This window comes from Photinus pyralis, unplaced genomic scaffold (genome assembly GCF_008802855.1).
Source record: "Photinus pyralis isolate 1611_PpyrPB1 unplaced genomic scaffold, Ppyr1.3 Ppyr1.4_LG6, whole genome shotgun sequence".
Classification (NCBI taxonomy): Eukaryota; Metazoa; Arthropoda; class Insecta; order Coleoptera; family Lampyridae; genus Photinus; species Photinus pyralis.
Window position 1 is genome coordinate 15,735,915 of NW_022170663.1, and position 22,093 is coordinate 15,758,007.

The following is a 22,093-nucleotide window of genomic DNA, read 5'->3' on the forward strand; positions in this document are numbered from 1 at the left end:
TATTAATTTTGGTGCGTAGAATCCAAAACAATTCGTACTTTTTCGATCAGACTTCTCAATCAAAAGTTATAGACTAGAAACCAATTTCGAAAGAAAATTCAAAGGGCTGTAACTTTTGAACTAGTAGCCCAATCTTGGAACTGTTTGAAATTATGGATTCTACAGGCCACATTCTATAAGAAATTTTTTTTTCCGGGTCGATCTGAGACAATTTTTTTTTCGGGCCTTAAAAAAAGGCATAGTATAACCTTCCTTTTTTACCAAAAATCGACTACACCACAATTTCTCGGGAAAACACTTTTTCTTATTAATTTTGGTCCGTAGAATCCAAAACAATGCGTACTTTTTCGATTAGACCTCTCAATCATAAGTTATAGACTAGAAACAAATTTCGAAAGAAAATTCAAAGGGCTGTAACTTTTGAACTAGTAGCCCAATCTTGGAACTGTTTGAAATTATGAATTCTACAGGCACATTCTATAAGAAAATTTTTTTTCCGGGTCGATCTAAGACAATTTTTTTTTCGGGCCTCAAAAAAAGGCAGGTTATAACCTTCCTTTTTTACCAAAAATCGACTGCACCAAAATTTCTCGGGAAAACACTTTTTCTTATTAATCGTTCGCCGTGGTGGCGTAAAGCCATTTCTATAGTTTAGAAGGTTGTTTTGTCGAAAGCCCCTCCCAGTGTGGACTGTTTATTATAGGTAGTCCAGTGACTTCTCAATCCGCCCGACGACACAGTGCAGGACTGACTATGTAGATCTTCCTGATGATTAAATTATAAAGCTATTCGTCTTCAGGCTCTCATTCATTCTTCCAATGGTCTAACCGTACAATCGTTCACATTTTGTTATTTTTTGACACCAAATGAGCTGCAAATAAATAAACTATTGTCAGCCATTACTTGAATTGTTGATCCCGTTCCCGAATGTTATAACCCACTCTCATTGTCCTCCAACTTTTTCTGCATGAAGCATTTAAGTTAAATTAGATTCAGCGAAGGTACGAGTTGGACTAAATGAAAAATTATCTATTTCCCATATACCTAGAGTTGATGGCAGTACTATATGGCTTTCAGTTTGCTGGTATTGTTTTTTGTTAATTCAGATCTTTGTTTATGGAACATCATTTGATTTATAACTTTTATTTAATTTAAAATTGTGGCTTCTCCATTGCTGATACAGAGGCCATTAACTGATAACACCAGATGGTAATATGAATATCAATTATTTATTATTTTTATATACAAAGCAATTATTTTATATACATTTAATCATGGTTTATCAAATACAATGTTTTTACAAAGGAATTAACTGTAATACCTTGAGACGCCCTCCAAAAATACTAAACAAGGTATTATTTAATCTGCCTAGTGGCTATCGGCGTAAAGGACTTTAAATTTCCATTCCTTTTTGGGCGATTTTACTGATATATACAAAAATACTCACTTGAAAACCTCTAAATTGTACTTGTAATCCCCGAAACTGTTTTTGATCCGCATCTTGAGTTCTCCAATAAAATTCATTTTTACGTTTCAAACGCTGTGGGGTAGTGTTAATTCAGGTGCGAGGGGTGCAGGTTCAAAGTATGGGTCCAAAAATGGTGCAAATTCCAAAAATAGAGCAGAAAAGTGCCCAACGTAAATATAAATCAAAGTTTTGCAGAGTTTTCATTGATTCAAAGTACATGCTCTTAATGGTTTGATTTTTCGTAATTTCCTATCCCTTTAACCCGAAAAGGTACAAATGTAGCGTTTGAAACACCAAATTCAAAGTTTCAGGTGCAATTTTGAAGCTTAACCCTTGGCAGCGTCAAGTTCAGTAACTCTTAGCGGTGTAAAGTTCAAGGTTATCGGTTTAGATTCTTATTACAGTTTTGATATCCTTGCTGATTGTGTAGTTCAAGTATGAAACCTAAAAATCAACCATTTCAGCAAAATTTAGAAGTTGTCGGATTGAAGATTCAAGGTATATTAAAGTCTAGATGATGCCGTTTCAATCGTAAAAGGAGTTTAAAGTGAAGCCCTCCGAAATGTCTAATTCAAGGATAAGGGCTAACGTTGTATCGAAATGTGGGCTCCTACAATTTTCCGAACCTACAAAGTGAAATGTTTTGAAACATCGTTCCCGAAAATGTCAAATCCAAAGACGAAGTAGAGATGATCAGAATTCGCTTTCTAAAATTGTGCATTACTGCACAACCCAATTTAGGCCTAAAGAGAGTGTTTGAACCAAAGAACAGATTTAAAATGATCACTGATGGTTCAAAATGGGGTTTCTTCTTTTTCGCATAACTCAAAGTTTTAGCTTAAATAGCGCAGAAAATGGCTTTAAAAATTCTACCCAAAATTGTAATAAAGCCTGTTCGACGGAAGTGCAAAAATGAAGGACGGAGAAGTTTTGAGTGAGTTTAAACAATTTTTTTTATTATTATATGATTTGCAACGAGATCCCAAATAAATATTGTGAATTTATGAAATTTTTTTCCCAAAATTGCAATGTGTTAGGCGCGAGGTTAGACGCAAAGGATCGCGTTTCAACAAGAAATAACTCTTGTGCAGATAGTTGTGCAGATAAAGCGCATTTTTTTACAACCGAAATAGCTTAGTTAATAGTGGGCGTTGGGTTATAGCATCCTATATTTACCGATAAGTATATACTTTCTAGGTAGATGATTAATGAGGAGGGAGCTCTTTACACATAAAAATTTAAAGGCCACCTGGCATACATACATCTAAAATATTATTTTTCCCCAGTTTTTTCCCTTTGTAGGTACCTTCCTCCAACAGTTTGGATTAACGTGAATTAATGTGAATTAACGTGAATTAATTTTGAAATAAGTTGAATTAACGGGAATTAACGTGTATTAATTTGAATTAACGTGAACTAATTTGAATTAACGTGAATTAATTTGAATTTGAATTTTTGGTGTACACCAAAAATTGTACTTGTTTCCCCCATTTTTCCCTTTGTAGGTACCTTCCTCCAACATTTTGGAGATATTCACAATTAAGTTTTTATATCGCCGGTACACGTCTCGTCTAGATCTTTCCGCGCTTTGAGAGTACCCTCCTCCGACACTCCGTTCTGGAGATATTTCCACGAAAAATTTTGACATCATCAGTAGTAAATATATCTCGCCCTTTCCAGATATTTGCTTCAACTTTACCAATAGTTCTGTCTCGGCCAGACGATTCATTTTGCCTTTGAGAGAACTTTTCTTCGACAAACCGTTTGGGAAATATTCTCCTTTAAAGTCTCGGCCACCATTGGATATATTTCTTCCAGACGTGCCAATCGCCCTTGGTGAGTACCCTCCTTCGACAAACTGTTCTTGAGATATAAGGATATATATTCGATCAGGGTTAAGGCATTCTTGTTGCACTTTGAGCGTGAATTTGTTGCTGCTATGTATTCGTCTTCCTTGTAATTACTTGTGTGTCTGTGTGTGTTATATTTATATCATTGACGTGTAAATAATTGTTATTGCAATTTTTATTACAAATAAACTTATGAATTGTGAATTATGATCACGATAAATGGTCGAGAAGGATTATGGTTGGTACTTAATTAATTCTTAACACTGATCTGGATAAGGATTCGCGCAGGAAAGTTATAATCCACTTTTTAACCGCAGCATTGTTTGAAGTTTCGAATGAAGGATTGAAGATTTAAATACCTTTAACATTTCCTTCATATATGCCAGCATTATCGATGCATTTAAGACGTAAGATGCTTCCTCATCCACAAAGACAACTTTTTACATTCTTTATAATATGCTTTACTGGATTTGGATTTTGCACCTACCAACTTTTGTTCTACTTTTGTAACAAACCATTGAATGTTTTTCAAGTCAGTTTATTTAAAAAGATAGTGATCTTTATAAGCAAAAGTCAAGTGCGATTCCATGGCAATTACGAATAAACAGTCCATTTAATTAGACATTGTAATCGTAAATTACAAAATTTTGGCTTAAAAGACGTAGATGCTGCTTTTCGAAAGTAAAGTTTAAAAGTTATCAGTAAAATGTTATAGCAGTTATGTAGTATATGCAAAAATCAGGTGTGAGGTGGTCATGGATAATTGAATAGGTATGTGCTTTCTTAAAATGATGAGGTTTAAAAGCTTCAATTGAAATTTTAGAGCATAACTGAAGGTGTTCAATTTAGCTTGCCACTGAAGGTTCAAACTGTATTCTTAAAATTTCAATTTTCGCTCTGTAATTCCGAACTTTAAGCCGGCGAGACAAATGGTAGAACGTGAAATTAAAAAATTTCAACAAAGGTTTTTAGAAAGTATTGCTCCAGGAAGTGTCTCATTCAATTTATAATGCAATGGTTCGCAGAATGTTTGTATAAATTTCAACGTTTAAGCCTAAAATGCATAGAGGATGTCGTGTAAAAGGGGAAATAAAGATTTCCAAGGTTTGAAAGGATGAGGAGGACCATTTGCAAAATTTTAGTATGAATTTTCAGCAATACTTTGTTTGGGAGGCAGAATGCCATTGCCCACTTGGTTTAAGGTTCGCAATGCATTTGAAAGAAATCGGAAGACCTGTACCTGGACGAAGAGCATTTCAAGAAGAAATCCTTAAGAAATTTCTGGACGTATTTATTCTCTGTAATAAAAATCGAAGCAATTTGGATTTTGTTAGTCACTAATCTTTTGGTGTTTCCGATATTTACTAAAAACCTCCAATTACAAAAATCATGTCTAAGTACTTCCGCTTTAATAATGAAATGAAATTTTTCCCTCTGTGGAAATGATTGAATTTTTGTATTTTCTGTACGGCGAATATTGCATAATCCTCGAAAAATCTAATACAGAGAATGGCACTTACTTGTTTAGTAACGAAATTAGTCTGAGAAACAAAGGAATTGAAAGGAGAAATGGCAGAAGGTTATAGATGAAAAAATACTTGGAAACATTCCTGAAAACGCCATGGAAACTGTTCTTATTAAATATTGAAAATTCGCGTATGCGATATGAAAGAAGATATTGTGACACGTGACTCCGTTACAAAAGTGAGTGCCAACAGAGGTATATATCGTTAAGGAAGTGAAAGCTTTTACGCCATCTCCAGGGGAAAGTTCTCTAACAATACCAATAAGCGTCATTATGTAAGTGCGAGTTCGAACACATCGGAGCACCACTAAAGCTTTTATTACACAACACGGAAAACTCCTTGTAATGGAAGCTTAAAAAGCAATCAAGTATACGTCCAGATGCTTCCCGATCAAAATTCCTATATTCGCCATTAATTCATTATCGATAATGAGATTTCTTCACGCGAACGTTGCGTCTTAACCTCGAGGATAAACAGCGGGCGAAAAGCGTCTTGTAGGCAATTTACATTAAACAGAGATTTGTAAAGTTGTTTAAGTTTGTGTGGCAACGGAAAATGTTAAACTTATTCTAGGGGACTTGAAACCGCTTCAACTAATGCTCGAAACTCATATAAAGTTACTCGCTGCTTCTATGGCACTTCATAATCTACTAGTATTACAGTTTTAAAAAGAGACGACGACGTCGTCGGAGCGTTGCCTAAATCATGGATATATATACGTTCGGTTAATTTACGCGAGAAATTTGAATTTGGATCGTGAAATACTCATCAAATTATACAGTAACAACATTTACCGGAATAAATATTATTGTTAGAGATGAGTCTTCGTGTAATACACTTTTTGTGTTATTTCGCGGTGAATTAAGTGTTTTTGCCTGACTGGAAATGGTAATTTGGGAAATCAACGTTAAACTGTTATTTTTTCGAATGAGTGGTAAGTACATACTTCTTTGAGCTTTTCCATACTTTACCGTGTCAGTCTGTTTAAAAAGTACTGGAATTTCTCATTGAAAAGTTATCAAATTTTATTTATAACGCCACAAGATTCCGTAATTTTTTCGGTGTGAGATAGTGGACAAAAAAGAAAAATACTGACGTGTCACACTCTATATTTTTACATAAATTTACAAGAACAATTTCATAATCAAAAGTTTTACATAAATTTCTGAACAAAACATCCACGGGTAACTAGTTGAATCAAATGGCTATGATGGTGATGCCCATAGGAACTAAGAAAGCAGTAGCCTGTTGCTTCTACATTGAGTGTGTTATGGAAATTCTGATAACAGTTTCAGATTCAGTTATTTTCAAATGCGTCTTTTTAGTCACAAAAAGGGACACCTTTGCTCCCATTTAACCTACACTGAGAGCCACGAATTTGAACCACCCTATAAAGTATTAGGTACCTAAGGTACGATTGAACAAACTGCTTACGCTAATAAGATGGTTGGATCTAAGGTGACAAAACGGCTACTGTTTTCAAATCTCCTTGGAATTTGTACACTCCGGGAAAAATTTTGAATATAGCGAAACGTTGGGGGTTTGTTAGCGTGTTTCCTTTCTTTATTTGATACCACTTTTTAAAGGAAAAAGGGAAGCTTTTGTTTCTTTTCGTACACTTAATTTAATTAACGGAAAATTGTTCCACATAGCGTCTCGTCCAGAAATAGTTTACCGTAATTGAATGCGAATGTTTATTGTGCGTCACATTCACTTAGTGTAAACTTAGGATCAATTTTTTTAAAGTGTAATTGAACGTTACTCGAAAACTAGTGAGATAATTTCCTACTTCCACAAAATAACACACCAACTGTCTCCACGAGGTTTGAAACGTATTTTTTTTTTAATTACAATTCCTGATCGACATGGTTTAACTTTTTGAAATGGGACTTTGATATAAAGAGAAAACTACCTGATCAACATGCTATTCTCTTAGAGAACCGTACTGGTCGCTGTGAATCTCAAAAACCCGAGATCTTCACTTCTAGAGGATCGTACTGATCGCCGCGAATGCCTAAACGCAAACTTTTCCAATTTCTCCAAAACCAATCGCTCTCTTAATTACGAGTAGTGAGTAAAATTTTGAAAGCCCACGATGGCGGGATTATCTTTAAAATGGCGATATGTAAATTTTTATTGGTCAGTGTTTTTCTTACTACCAATTACAGAGGGTTTTAAGGTTGTTGATCAATTCCAAAAAGAGGTTCAATTGTCTTCTACTTTTTATTGGAAAATTTTTTTCAGAGGATGGCGTCCTACCTCGGTATGTGTTTTGCACGGGAAACTCATCTCGTCCGTCACGATACGTTTCAACTATAATGTGCTTACTTGACCATTTATTTTTATAATACGTACATGGCGGCAAAAAGAAGGAAGCGAAGAAGTGCGAGAGAGAGAAAAATAGCCACTTTTAAATTTTTTAGTTTGTAGGTTTTAGTCTTTCAACGTGAAGCATAGTTGCTGAGGTATTCTCAGTTACGATTTAGAAATTTTCAGCAGGCACCGATCATTATCGCTAAGAGCTCGACTCAATCATGATAATATGTAGTAAATATCAATTATTTTTAACAGATTTATATTGACAACATTAATTAACAACTTAAAATTCTCACTGGAATTCACTGGAATTCTTTTTGGAATTTAAATGGAATTCAATTAAATTATTTAAATCTCAACGGAATTCTTTGGAAGTCAATGGAATTTTTTGGAACTCAATGGACTTATTTTGCAGTTTTGGAAGTCATTTGGACTTTTGATGGACTTTACTTATTGGATTAAATTTGCATCAATCAATAAATAAAGAAGTTATCAATTTTTACTAATATAAGACGTGCATTTTTTAGGGAAATAGTTTTCCACGGAAAAACTAGTATGGACACAAGTCATTGAAACACCGTTTTGGATAACTCATTTCATATGTTATAATATTGGATTAAATTTGCATCGATATCGATCAATAGATAGACAAGTATAAATTGTGCACATATCTTGTACAGATAAAGCGCAATTTTTAAACCGAAATCGCTTGGTAGATAAGGTAACAGCATATTATATTTATCGATATTTACCTTCTTGGACACATAAACATTTAAAGGCCGCCTAACGCACATTAAAAATCTGCGCTATACAATGTAAGGAAAATCAATCCCTTAGAGAAATTCTCAGAACAATTGCATTTTCGCTTTGTAGGTACCTTCCTCCGATACTCCATTTTCGAAATATTCACAATTTCCAGTAGATATGTCCGGTCTAGACGTTCAAACCACCCTTTGTGAGTACTACCTATTGTCAAAAAACTTCTAAAAAAAGGTGACCTATTTCGTCGCCTCTGCCGCCGTCGTGCTTTGGATGCTGTGAGGCCAAACTATTATCCTGCATTTTAAGACTTTTATCTTAATTGAATCGATTATTTCTTAAAGGGCCTATGTGATATTTGTCAGTTTTGAGAAAGCATTTCTTATATTATATTATACCGAGTGAGTATTTACTTCCACTAAAGGGGTCTCGTAAACCGTAACGGATACAAAGTCGGTTAAGTGGGCAAAGTTATGGTGATAATTTATCCTATTTATAATTTCTTGTAACTCGACAAATAGCAAAGTTATGGCCAAAAAACGGAAAAATGTCATTTTCGAAAATGCGTTGGCGTTCATTTATTTTCAAATATATCACAAAATATTTTTAACAAATACTTAGTGATTTTTCCTCAGCTTTCTGATGGTATTAAAATAAATGTTTTGTGGCTTATAGGTTCCGAGTAAATCACATCAAAATTCTTATTTCTTATGGACGCCATATTAGATTTGGATGTCTCTCCATAGAGAAAAACATTACAAAATCGGCGATACCAAATACTTAGTATTTTATTTGGAAATTAATCTTGAATTTTTGCTTTGGAGGTATAATGTATTTCTTATGGCAATAATTTCAAGGCCGTGTTGACGGCGGCTATGCTATACAATAAACGAATGAATTTGGTTTCAATCACAATTGGCCATGAAATTATTGCCATAAGAAATCCATTTTAAACTTCAAAGCAAAAATTCAAGATTAATTTCCAAATAAAACAGTAAGTAATTGACATCGCCGACATGCAAATCTAATATAGTATCTATAAGAAATAAGAAAGTTGATGAGATTTACTCGAAACCCACAAGCCATAATTATTTTTGTTAGTTTGTTTTGATATTTTTGAAAATAAATGAACGCCAGCGCATTTTCGAAAATGAGATTTTTCCGTTTTTTTGCCATATCTTTGCTATTTGTACAACTTTAAGAAATAGTGAATATGATAAATAATCAGCACAAAATTCTGCATAAATTTTCCGATTTAACCGACTTTGTATCCCTTACGGTTTACGAGATCCCTATAATGGAAGCGGAAAAAAAAATCACCCTGTACGTATAGTAGACCATACTATAAGTAAAAAAATATAAAAAGAGAGAAATGATCAGGTTTCTCAACAAAAAAACATGTTTTTCAGTGTTTCTCAAATCTAGCAAATATCACTTACCTTAAGAAGTAATCGGTTCAATTGTTTATGTGGGTGACTTTATTTAATTGAGCTAGCTGGACAGTTGTTTTGTGGGTGGCTTAGTGACCGTTTGCACTCATTTGGCGCCTAGCGCAGGGCACACAGAATTTTTTATTTGGCGCCTAACGTGGAGCACACAGCAGTATTTATCGATCCATAATTAGATGCAAATTTAATCCAATATAATATATTTCAATAGGTTATGTCTACACTATTTTTTCCATGGCAATTCGAAAACCATTTCCTTACAAAAATTTTAATGTTGACTTTAAATTAATAAACCGATACAACGATATATCGAAGGATTCTCAGTATTACCATCACTTTTTTAGCGACCATTTATTTTAACCCTTGAACTTCGATCCATATCAAATTCATATCTCAGATGGGATCATGCTTTTGGCATTTTTTCCAACGATTTTGACATGTTTAGATCAAAATACATCTAGAATCATCATCTTTGAATCAAACAAACGCTGTTACGGCACCAAATGCAGATGTGTAAAGAATAATTTTTGGTACATTTTGTTCTACAGCTTTTGACCTTGTAACGGAAGCTTGTTAAATTTTTCAAGTTTTTGTAGATTTAAAAATTATATTCGGCTAGAAGTGGGTATCGATGATTCAGATTTCTGGGAAGTTGTAGTTTTAATTAAAATCAACAAACATTTTTTTTTCGATGTAATTAAGTTTCAAATATCTTGATATTTTAGATGAGTTATTGGTTTTGGACTTCCTATTTTGGGCTAGTTAACGATTAGTACGTGATTTAAAAAAGGTCACTGGTTAAAAGACTCAATTGATTCTAAGAAAAATATGTGATAAAATTACGGGCGTTGGTTTACTCGCGATATAAAAACAAAATGATCCGAAATTTAGAAGACTTTTTCCGCAGATATTCGCACGGGCGAGTGTCGCTGCGGAAAGCGCCGCTACGGGCCACCGAAGTACAAAGGTCCAAACAGTTTTAAGTTAAAATCGTGTCTTTTAACCAGGAACAAGTTGGCCGTTCTGGAATAGTGAATTGTTCGGAAAGTATTAATCATTGAGTATCTTGCAAAAAAGCAACTGCAGTTCAGTTTAACGTGCGATTGAAAGACTTCCGCCCGAGAATTGTTTAAATAAGAAATACGCGCTAGGAAATTGTTGTTCAATTTGGATTACGCGATTGGAATTAATAGGCGAAGATTGAGAATAATCTAAATCATCCTCCACTACAAAACACACCATCTCAAAAGGAGAAGTTATTTACCTAGGAACTGATTTATATTAAAATCAGTATAGAAATCCAAAAAGGAAATGCCGAATGTATTTTAGGAAATTTACCTTTTTTTGTAATTCTTTTGACGAAATTTATTATGTTTTAAAACCCCGTATATGTAATTTGTTCCTGTTCTATTATTTTCATTAAACGTTTATTTATAAAAAAAAATTTATATTAAATTTTTATTTTGTCATTTTATAATTGTTTTCGGCGAATGTTTTTATTATACCATGGGCGAATGGTATTATATAGATAGGCTAATAATTAGTTGGTAACCATTATATTCATTGCTGTAGGTATTTAATTAAGTATTATATTAACTAAATTTAAATAGTATTCAGATTCAGGATAGATGTAAGTAATTGAGTAATTAATATAAAAAAAATCAATTGTGAGTGCAGTGGAATTTGGATTTATTTTTTTCAATATAGTCGGTTTATTTATGTGGGTTTATTTTTATCAAGCAGAAACGTGAAAAGGTAATAGTAGGCTAAGGCTATTACAACTTAGGTCACATACAAGAGTTACCTATATAGAATTGTGACACATCTGAGGGTCATAGGGAATAATCTTAGAACTCGATATATGACCAAATTTCAATATGATCGGCCACTTTTAAAGAGTTATAGCGCACATGGACGGATATACAGAAATTAAAAGCCATAAAACTACCTGGAGCTCCTAACTAAGAGATACAGCGAACACAGACGAACGGGCGGACACAAGGACGGACAACATAGAGGATCTGAGGATCCTTAATAATTTAGGAGACTCAGTGGCCTCGATCAACCTCCGAAAATGTCAAAGAATAAACTACACAGACCATCTGACATAATTCTTGGTCACGCGTAGAAAAATTTGACACGAAAACTGCTTTCTGTTCGATAAAACACAGTTTAAATTCGATAAAACACAGTTTAAATGACAAAGACAAAAATTTATGCGGCATAACATGAAAAACAACATTAAACAAGACACTGAAAAAAAGAATTAAATAAAGAAATCTTAATCACTTACAGTTACTAAATAATCCAATCAATCTGGTCGTCATATTCAGGCGCACTACAATTAAAAACTTCCCATTTGACTGTGTAATAACTTAAACTTATTAAGATTGCTTAACTTTCTCTGCACACTTTATTACAATACTGACGAAATATCTTTCCTGAAGACCCGAAAATTTAGCGTAAAAAAATGAAAACGCTTTCAAACCATCGAAAAAAAAGGATTTACGGAAACGCCACTTCCACCATAAAACAAACTCTTTCTTCATGAATTTTCAAATCCATCGCCTATCACAAATAGATTAGATAAACGCCAATCACGACCGAACGCGTGAAAAATTACTTATTTATAAACATTACGATAAGGAAAAAACAGAGATACAAATTTAATTACAATTAATTAACTTAGTGGCTATTCGTAAATAACCCACCAGATTTGCACTTAAAAATTGAGATCATACCACATACAGGGTGCCCCATTATTACTACTGATGCTAAGACCAAAATAACGTCTGTATGACTTACTTTACACACCATTATAAATTCGATGGTAGAAGTTTGCCCCTTAGGGAGCTGTCAATCTACAGTAAGTGACCCAATCAGACGAGGTTTCAAACAATTTCCTAATTCAATCGTGTAGGCAGGAAATATTTTATAGCGTTTTAGTTTAGTTTTGGCATAAAAAATTTCTTCGTCCCTGACACTTATTCGCCTTAGTACTCACTAGTTTCTGAATTTTATTCCTTATTCGTTTTTACTTTACTACATGTTTATAAGAAAGAAACGTGATATAAAAATGAGCGATGAAAGGCTCAGAGATTATTGTCATTCCTTATTCGCGTTGCCCTTAAATTTGCATGTGCTGCATGTCGAATGCTACGTCAAATACTATACCTCCATGTCGCTGGAAATTATTAGGTTGGTGAATAGTAAAAATTCAGGAAATGCAATAAAGGACGACTATGGGATTCCGATACTGATAATTAACTCGAATTGTTCGAATTACGCTTGCTGTTTGTATTTACGTCACGTCCGTAGCACCTATACCGGTATGGATGCGGGAAATACCTATTGAAAATCGAGATTTGAGCGCAGTTTCTGTTAATTAATTTACATTTTTAACGAAGTTTGAAGAGGTACCTGAAACGTGGGGATTGCATTTATCTGCAACAAACATCAATGCGAGTGGCCATAATTTCGTCTGTGTGGAGCGAGCGAACGGAAGCGCGAAAATTAATTGAGTTTAAATGAATATGTGAAGAATATAAATGGGAAGCGTAAGAGCCTTTGGATCTTGATTCAGCCCATTGTATAACCACTATAAAGCAAATGATCAAAGACAGAAATATAAATTAAAATTTGTGAGTGCGCGCTTGCTTATTCACACCAATGAGTTTGTTTTGCTTAGAAATCAAATTCCATCTGGAAGCTCCTTTGATATTGTTCTGCGGTGCACACACACACACACAGGGAGTGGCCACCGCTTTGTGTATGAAGATGCCTCCTCTAAGCGTAGATCGTTTCCAAAACGTTTAAATACAGACACCGACGCAATTAGCTTCGTTTCTATCTGCAGCAAAATTCCCATCTTTCATTTTTGTTTTGATGTAAGACTTATGTATTCGACTGAGCACTAAACGACCTTTTCAGCGTATAACTTGCAAGTCGGCGCATTTACTACGGCAGCGTTACGGACGTGGAAGTAAATCTTGTCCTACTTTTATTGCTCAAGACAAGACGTGTGTTAGAAAACCGGAAACTATTATGCTGCCATTTGAATCGGCTATATGTCTTTCAACATCTGAGAGATTTATCCTCAGGTGGATTCGCAATACAAATCTGAAGAATGTCATAAAATAGTCGCTCAGATCTGACGGGGTATTCTAGATTTCTTACAGCAAAGTCGATAATTTAATTCTGACGAAACCTTCTCAAAGAAAACTACACTTTAAGGAAACTTAGTGAAGAGCTGTGGGGTTGGGATAAAATAAATACCCTGGGCTGGAACCCCTCCAGGAGAAAACCCCTGTAGAAGACGGAAAATTTTTACTATACTCGTGGTTTTGTATTGTGTCCAGGACTGAGTAGGGCGTGCATAAAATTCTTCCTACGCAAAGAGAAGAGAAAAGTAATTATGCTCTTTTTGTGCTAATTTCTGATTAAGTTCCAAGTTTTGTAGTTCGCAGACACGAAATTTAGGGCTAAGAAACGAAGGTTCCATGGACAATCAAAATTCGAGTTTGAATTGCAGTTGCAAATTGCATCTCAACTTTTCCAAAACTAAGCAAAGCCCTAAAAATTTAGTAGGCACAGATCTTGAACGAAAATTTTACACGTTTACACCATGCATACAGCGTGTCCAAGATAAGAATGAACAGCATCGGATAATCGCACACCATAGGAGATACACAATCGCTTAAATTAGAAAAAAGTTGCGTATTTTAGGGTTTATTAAAATTATATGTTTTAAAAATTCCGATCAGTTCCGAAGATTTTCGAAAAAAAAACGAAATTAACCATATAGACGTTGACAAAATGTCAAAATGATATGCAACCAATCTTACCTTTTTTCAAATGTTTTTCAATAAACGTCAATATCTGAATTATAATCTACCGTCACTACAAAAACCACAATTCATTGATGGGATGTTCTATGAACTCTGAAGTTCATATCCGAAGTAATGGCCACACCGTATATTTGTAAAGCTGAACACCCGGTATCGAGAAGCGTTTTAAGTTGAGCGCTTCGTTACTAAGCTCTAGGGGATAAGGAACGAGTTTTCTGAGTTTTCATTAATTGTTTATTTTACAGCCTATAACGCACCTAAGTTAAGTAGTGAATTTATCAGTTTTGCAATCGTTCCGGTAGGAATATTTGAATTGTTTTAACAGCCGCCGAAAGCTCTTTTGCCAGAGAAGAAGAGGACGCGCACACGTGCATTATTTTATTTGCGCTAGATGTGCATTTCAGTTGAAAGTAATTAACTTTCGTCTGATATGATCAACAAAAAGTAAGCAACTAGAAGCAATACCAAAAGAAAATATAGCACTAAGAGACAAATTCAAATGAAATAAACCAGTTTTGCGCTTACTCGTAAATACACCCCTTCTCCGATTTCAAACTGAAATACCTCTCATATACAGGGTGTCCCGTCATGATATTCAGTGGTTAGATCTAAAAATCGTTTGCATGACAAGAACAAAAAATGTGATCACAATAGGTTATCTACACCTCAAGCTGGGAAGCTAAAAATTTTGAAAATTTGAATTTGTTGTAGGTCTCGCAGAAAATTAGCACCTTCAAGAAATCTCTTGGAATGCCTTTTCGAAATCATCCTAAAATCAGAACCCTCGTTAGAAGGAATCATCGATAATACTCCATCAACTATTTTACAATGAAGATCATCGGGAATCCTCTCATAAACCTTCTCAGAAGCTGTCATCGAAAATCTTCCTGAAAATCTCTCATCGATGACTCTTTATCGCCGTAGAAGTTCAGTTCTTCAGAAGTTTCCTAGGAACTTTACTATGCATCTAAAGTCCTTAGGTATTTCAGCAAAATTGTTAGGGATTTAAATAGACTTTGTTTTGAAACTTGCCGTCTTTTACTAGAAATATTGGAAACCTGTTTACAAATTTTGTTACGAATTTTCATGGAAACTCAAACAGTTTTCCTTGAAAATATTGCTATAGAAACTCTTTTAGAATGAATCATTATGGAATAGCTTGTTAGGCATCCTATTTTTTTTTATTTTCTTATAAAACTTGGAAAAGGCCTTAGATATTCCCGGCAGTGGGTTTGAGTAAGAATTAGATTGAAAGTGCAGTTAAAAGCACAATACCCTAAGAAGAGGGGAGGTTAACAGCATACAGGATATATTCTCTAATTTTCTCATTTAAGTTCTTATCCTACATCGCTAAATTATGCATTACCCCTTCTTCCATTGTAAGATAAAGCGCCACTTGCTCTTTATTTATGTCTAGAGCGATACCCATTTCCAAAAACTGAACATCTTGAGGAAGTTTCCTGGACGGGGTTTCGAGATCGTCTCCTTTTATTCGGATCGGATAAATCTGCGCCTGGGAACGATAATAACGTCAAGTAACAGCTGCCTTTTTTCCTCCAAAACAGGGATTTCGTATTTGCCAGTATTTGAGTCTCCTGCTTTATAAAATTTATCGTGGCGGGCTTGTAGGAGCTATTTATTTTCAGAGTACGCTCCTGAGTATTAGTTTGAGTCTGTGCTTTATACCTTTGTCAGAAAATCCGTCCCTATAAATTCGATACCTAAGCATGGGTCGTTTTTATTTAATCCACATGCGCAGATCCTCAAGACGTTCCAGGAACAAAATCGAGTTAAATCGAATTCCCTACTATGGAGCTTTATTGAATAATATAACTGATACAGAATTCAAAACCATCTTTGTCTTTTTGAAATTGCTTTGGTAATAAAAGCCAAAGCAATTCGGAATTTGTTATAGTGGTCTATTTGTATAAAATAGGATTTTATATTGATTTCGAAATAAGCTTCAACTAGAAAAAGAAATCTGAATCTGCTTTTCCGATAAAGAAGTGTGTTTACAAGTTTTTAGTTCAAAATTACACACTAATATTATTATAAATGTATTTCGGCTCCCTGGGGAGCGTGTCATAATTTGAGAAATTTCCAGTATCTCCGGTGATTGTTAAATAAGATTACCCAAAAAGATCACTCAATAAAACGCATTACGAGAATTTAATACTGATGGTCCCGACATTATTATTTGTTACCTATTGAGTTACGTTTCATATTTCCTCGCAATTTATGGCGACGGATCCCTCCGTAGGGTAAGTAAACAATTCGTTATGACATCGCGGCGCGTAGCCATTTATCGCCGTTATAAACGACGAAAACCGGGCATTTTATCTTCATTACGACCGAAATCGATGTTGTTTTCCTAAAAAAGGAACGTTTAAAGTGGAAGATGAATGCGTTTATATTACAATGCATACTTGGATCTACCAAAGCGTTGCCTCGTTAATGAAAATGCACGATCATCAAAAATTGTGGAGATCCTTGGATTTATTTATTTAACTAAATTGTTAAGCTTTTGTCAGTTGATGATAGACGGAGTAAATTAAATTAAATTCTAGTGAGGTGTCAGGTTCCGTTCCACAAAATGTTCCTTAATACTGTCTTTCATCCTTAGAGCTTCTTTTAATAGCAAAGAAATATGTAAAAGGGCGTTGAAGGTAAAATTTAGATTTTTAAGTTTCTTAAATAGTTGTTTTACTGGTTTATTTTTTACACCCTGTATTCAATTATATCTACATATTTTACAACTATTGAATGGATATCTCCGATTATTTACCTTGTAGTATGCTTTCTAATGCGGTTTTCAAATTCTTATAGGAATGAAAGTTAAATTTAAGTACCCTGTAACGAAGCACCCAGTTTCCGCCCCGAAGTTATGACCGCACCGTAGATTTATGAAGTCGTCCAGCTTTGTTGAACGCCCGGTATCGAGAGGCGTTGTAAGTTTGGCGCTTCGTTACTAAGGGATTTCTGACTTTAATTATTTTCTCGAGGAGTGAGTTATCTATATTTCCAATTTTTGTGTAATTGTTTATTGTACCGCCGCTAAGCACGTAAGTGCTGTAATGAATTTATCATGATTTAAACCGTTCAGGGAGAAATATAACTTATTTTTGCAGCCGTAAAATGCTCTTTTGCCAGGGAAGAAAGGGAGTCAATTAATATGCTCAGTGCAATTAATTATTAGGCATTTCAGATTCCCAAACGCAAAAATCAGAGTTGTTTACACGTTACTAGTCTTGCAGACATGCCGGGGTGTAGATAACGACAACAGCTGTTGCTCCGGGAAATTACAATCAGGCCTAGGGGTTAATTGGATTAATGAGTATTAAAGTTTGAATGCGCTTAATTGGGTAAGCATGGTTGACAAATGACGTTTTAATGAGTTGACCGGCAGACAGCGTTCAAAGTTTACCTCAAAATGATCCCCCCTTAAAAAAAGAGAAGTCCGATGTCCATCTCTTATTTTTCCCTAAATTGCAGGCCGGGTAATTAACTAAAAACTGAGTTAATTTGAATCGCTTTAGTTGTAAATACAGCGAGGAGCTGAAAATTCCCAATTCAACTTCCCCAAACTCTGGATATAAGGTAAACGGTAGATTTTGTGGGTATCTTTTGCCATGTTGCCATGTACCATTAGCATTGACATGACTTTTACTTTTTCATTTTTTGTGGTAAATGGCAGGTATGTCTTTGCGAATAATGCCGATTTGAATTGAAGAATTCCCGAGTCATCACGATAAAATTGTTTAACTAATTATCTGAACGTCTTTACACGAATGGAAGGGCTGCATTCCTTGTGAGGTAAAGTTATTGATCTTAATGAAACGAAATGCCAAAACGGGGTTACTTATAAACAAATGTTCCCAGACTTTGGATCTGGGTGTTTTTGATCGTAAGGTTATTTTCTGCGAATTAGACGAAAAGACCATGTAATTTATCTTACAATATCCCAAAAATTCAAGGATTAGATAGTTCCTCGCCAGATAAGCTGAGGAAAAATCAAAAGCAGCAAGCATTTTGGGACGCTGTCATTTGCCTACTCCGTTCGATATTCTAATTCAGTTTACCTTCTACTATAGTAGTTACTCTTAGCTTCAGTTGCATCTAACAACGCTAACTCTAGAGACATAAGAAATTAAAATCTACCTACCCCTGAACCGCAAGCGATGTTGCACCATAAAATTCAATTTTCGTAGAACTTTAGAATAAACAATTGCATCATTCTCTCTGGTATAACCTTTAATGTACTTGTCATTGAATTTTATTGCAGCCACACAATCGTAAATTTATACAATATGTTCAAGAAGGATAAATAATTCGTTCAGGCAGCGCTGATGTAAACAACCGCATAGGAAAATTGAAAACGTAAAACTGACACTTGGGAGTCGTAGTCGATGACGCTGCAGCGGAACTGCAATAGATTTCGGTGAGGGATATTATAACGTGAATTAAACTCTCTACAAAGCTACAATTTATTTAGCATCCCCAGGAGTGCGGAATACGCTCGCCGCAATTCTTCTAAACGTTAACAAGGAAAATCCACCTTTGGCCTTCACATTTGGAGCACGGACGAGGATTGTAATACAATACCCTAAGCATGTGGATAGATGAGGAGGGAATTATGTGAGCTTTGGCTGCCCGAAGAAACGACAAGACAACTGTCCCCCGGGAAACATTCTATTGGACTTAAATAATAACGGTATAACGTCGTTCAGAACTTCATCGTTCCATACGAACTTTGTCGTCACGCCGAGGGGCGTTTTCTTAACGATATCGCTCTAGAGTCTAGATGGAAAGTTCGCTTACATTTCAGATACAACCTCGCTCTTTGTTTATAATGGGGAATTGAGTTATGAGATTTTATAAGCGCGTGAAGGGCTTTATATCGACTAAAGCTTAAGTGTGGATGTTATATAATGCGATTTTGAAGGCTTGTTTCCAGTTGCAATAAAATTCAAAAGCGCAACAGTTACTTTGAGATGTAATCCTCTAGTCTAAAATCGTCGTAAATTTCATCGATCTCGTTTTTAAGATCTGGGTGCCGCCATTGCGCAAGTTTTTGGATACAAATATTTCAAAAACCAATTGGGTAAAAATTAATACAGCGGAGATAAAATACTGTAAGGATTTTCGTTTCTAGCTAGGGCACCTGCACATTATGTAAAAAATGGTCTCTAGTAATTAATCTATTCTTAAGAACGTTTCGTATTCCTCCTAAATATAATTCATGAACATAAACTGTTTTCACATTTTCCCATTGGAAATGTTTATGTTCGTATATAGGTAGGGGATGCCCTGTATGTGAGAAGCTCTCTAATTGAGTAATGTCAATCTGGGAGGTTAAATAATGGCTTATTTCTTTTAAATTTGTGTCTTAGTGTTGTTTGTAACAAAATGTAAAGTAAAGTAAGCAGTCTTAGTGCACCTTGATTAAAAGTTATACCGTTCGAGCAGTCACCGATATTGTTCATAATCGTATTCGACATGCCAGTTTGTTTGTTATCAAGCATGTGTGTTAAATAAAAGTGAAGTTCTGAAGCTGTCGGAATTTGTCATAAGTTATGCGCACCTATTCATCGTTGGAAAGAGGAAGGTTAAGAGCGCCTACTGTAAATATTTCATCCCCGTAGATCTGGTTGTCTTCGATAAAGACCTTTGTGGCACTCTCGTACTGGAACCGGAAATCGGAAGTGGCTGAAACGCTCTGAATTGTCCTATTTGCAACGAGCCATCAACCCGATCTCTATCAATAACGAAGTTAAGGATTTTTAAAGAGGGTCACCTCCCGTTTTTTTACTTTTTTTAATTTTTTTAGTACCAAAACGGCCTCGCTACTCAGACGAGATTTGGATTCCTCGCACCCGATTTAGTATAGGGGCAAGTTTTCGTTTGATTCCGAGAGATTTGACAGACTTGCTATTTTTCATGCTCCATATGGGATTTACGCACTTCAGAACTTGAACTTTTTAGAGACTGTAGGCATTGTCTCGGAATCGAACAAAAATTCATTCTTTTCTTATACTAAATCGGATGCGAAGAATTGAAATTTGGCATCAATTTTGAGCTGAGGCAAACAAAAAAAAATTTGGGGATTAAAATTACCTATTAATGCACAAAAATTAGTGATTAAATTCAATAAAAACGTGTCGGTATTGGAAAAAAAAATATTGTACCACCATCTTTTACGACCACCAACGTGCTTATTACAATGTTATGTAACGGAGCCCCGCATTCACACCAAGGGCTCACGGTACGAAGAGCTCAGGCACCTGGCATTTTACCCAGGAGTTAGTTGCGCGAGGCATTCGGTTTTCACACAAAAATTCAAATTTTTAGAGGTCATGAAAAGTATCATGTTTGTTGCAAAATAAGATGACGACAAAATACCACTGTAAACAAATTCAATAAACATATTACGTCCCCACATAAAACAAACAAAACACCCGATCCCTCATACCAGTCTACAAGTCGTAATTGAAGTTGGAAGTCACCTTCCTACAAATCGCTGCAAAAGATTTCCTAAATATCCTAAATTAATTAAACACCCTGTGTATTAATTTCAAATTAAAGCCACCCACACCTAACTATAACCCACGTATCCAAAACTGTAAATTGTAGTAACTTTCGCTAATAAATAATAAATAAAATATACCCCTGAATACGACCCCTACCCTAGCGGACACATTTACAGCCTTATTGCGCACATTAAAAATTTATAAAATCAAACACCCTATTAAATTTACAAGCAAGTATGACAAAATCATTACCCAGGCCATTGCCCTACATCCTATGCTAATTTTATTATAAAGAAAAAAATGTGCTATATTCTTGACAGGACAGCTTCCTAGGGCAAACCAAAAATCGCGCTTTTCGAAGAGTGTCTTAAAAAAATACTAAGTGTAGGAAAAAACAGTTTCCCACTAAAATTTGTTAGACTTATGAATAAAATACGAATAAGTTTCACTCCAATCGATTTATTGCGATTTACAAAATAATCGGTCCAACTCTATCGTGGTTATTTTCCGATGTTGAGTAAGAATGTTCAATACAAAATAAAGGTTTCCACTTGAAAAAAATTAATTGCCATACGATTGACCCTTTAGAGACAGATGCTTAAAAATGTGCATTACATCTTTAAATGGGCCTCTCCATATGAAGAAGATTTCATATAACCCGATATTTCATTTGTTCCAAATTCCATTGTTATATTCGGACAGAAACAAAGTTTACCCCATATTAAATTTATAACTCTAATTCTTTTGCGATACTCCCTCGTGAAAATATTGGGCTCCACGTTGCATTTTGTTACTTTAGTTTGTGTTATTATTAATTCGTTTATTTTCTACAGTCAAGCAACGGTGCTCCCGGTTAATACTCGTATTTGAATGGGTAACCACTCGAAAACTCCGCTTGCCAATAAAATGTGTGGGTTAATATTTGAAAAAACAGCTGTAGGACGTCACGGCGCGGCGCGGCGCTGGAAACTCATATATTAAAAAAAAGATTTGGACAGTTTTACATTCTATATGCATAAGGCACACTGCCAAAAATTTAATAAAATCAAAATTTTCGTCGAAAAAATATTGTTTTTTAACTAACATTTTTTTTTCTCTATTTTTTGTAATAAAATCTACCATAATTTTATATCTTGTACAGAAAAAAATAAGATCTTTCGAAAAAATTGATAAAAAGTTTAGGTTGCTATTTGAAAAAAAAAGCGGCATGCCGTTGCGGCGCCCCAAAATTTTTTTTTCAAAAATCCGGCCCGTCATTTTTTGTTTATTTCGTATTATGCATAGCCCAAACTAGAGCAAAATCCGTCGAACCGTTACCTCGGAAAACGCAGGTATGTACGTACAACATACAT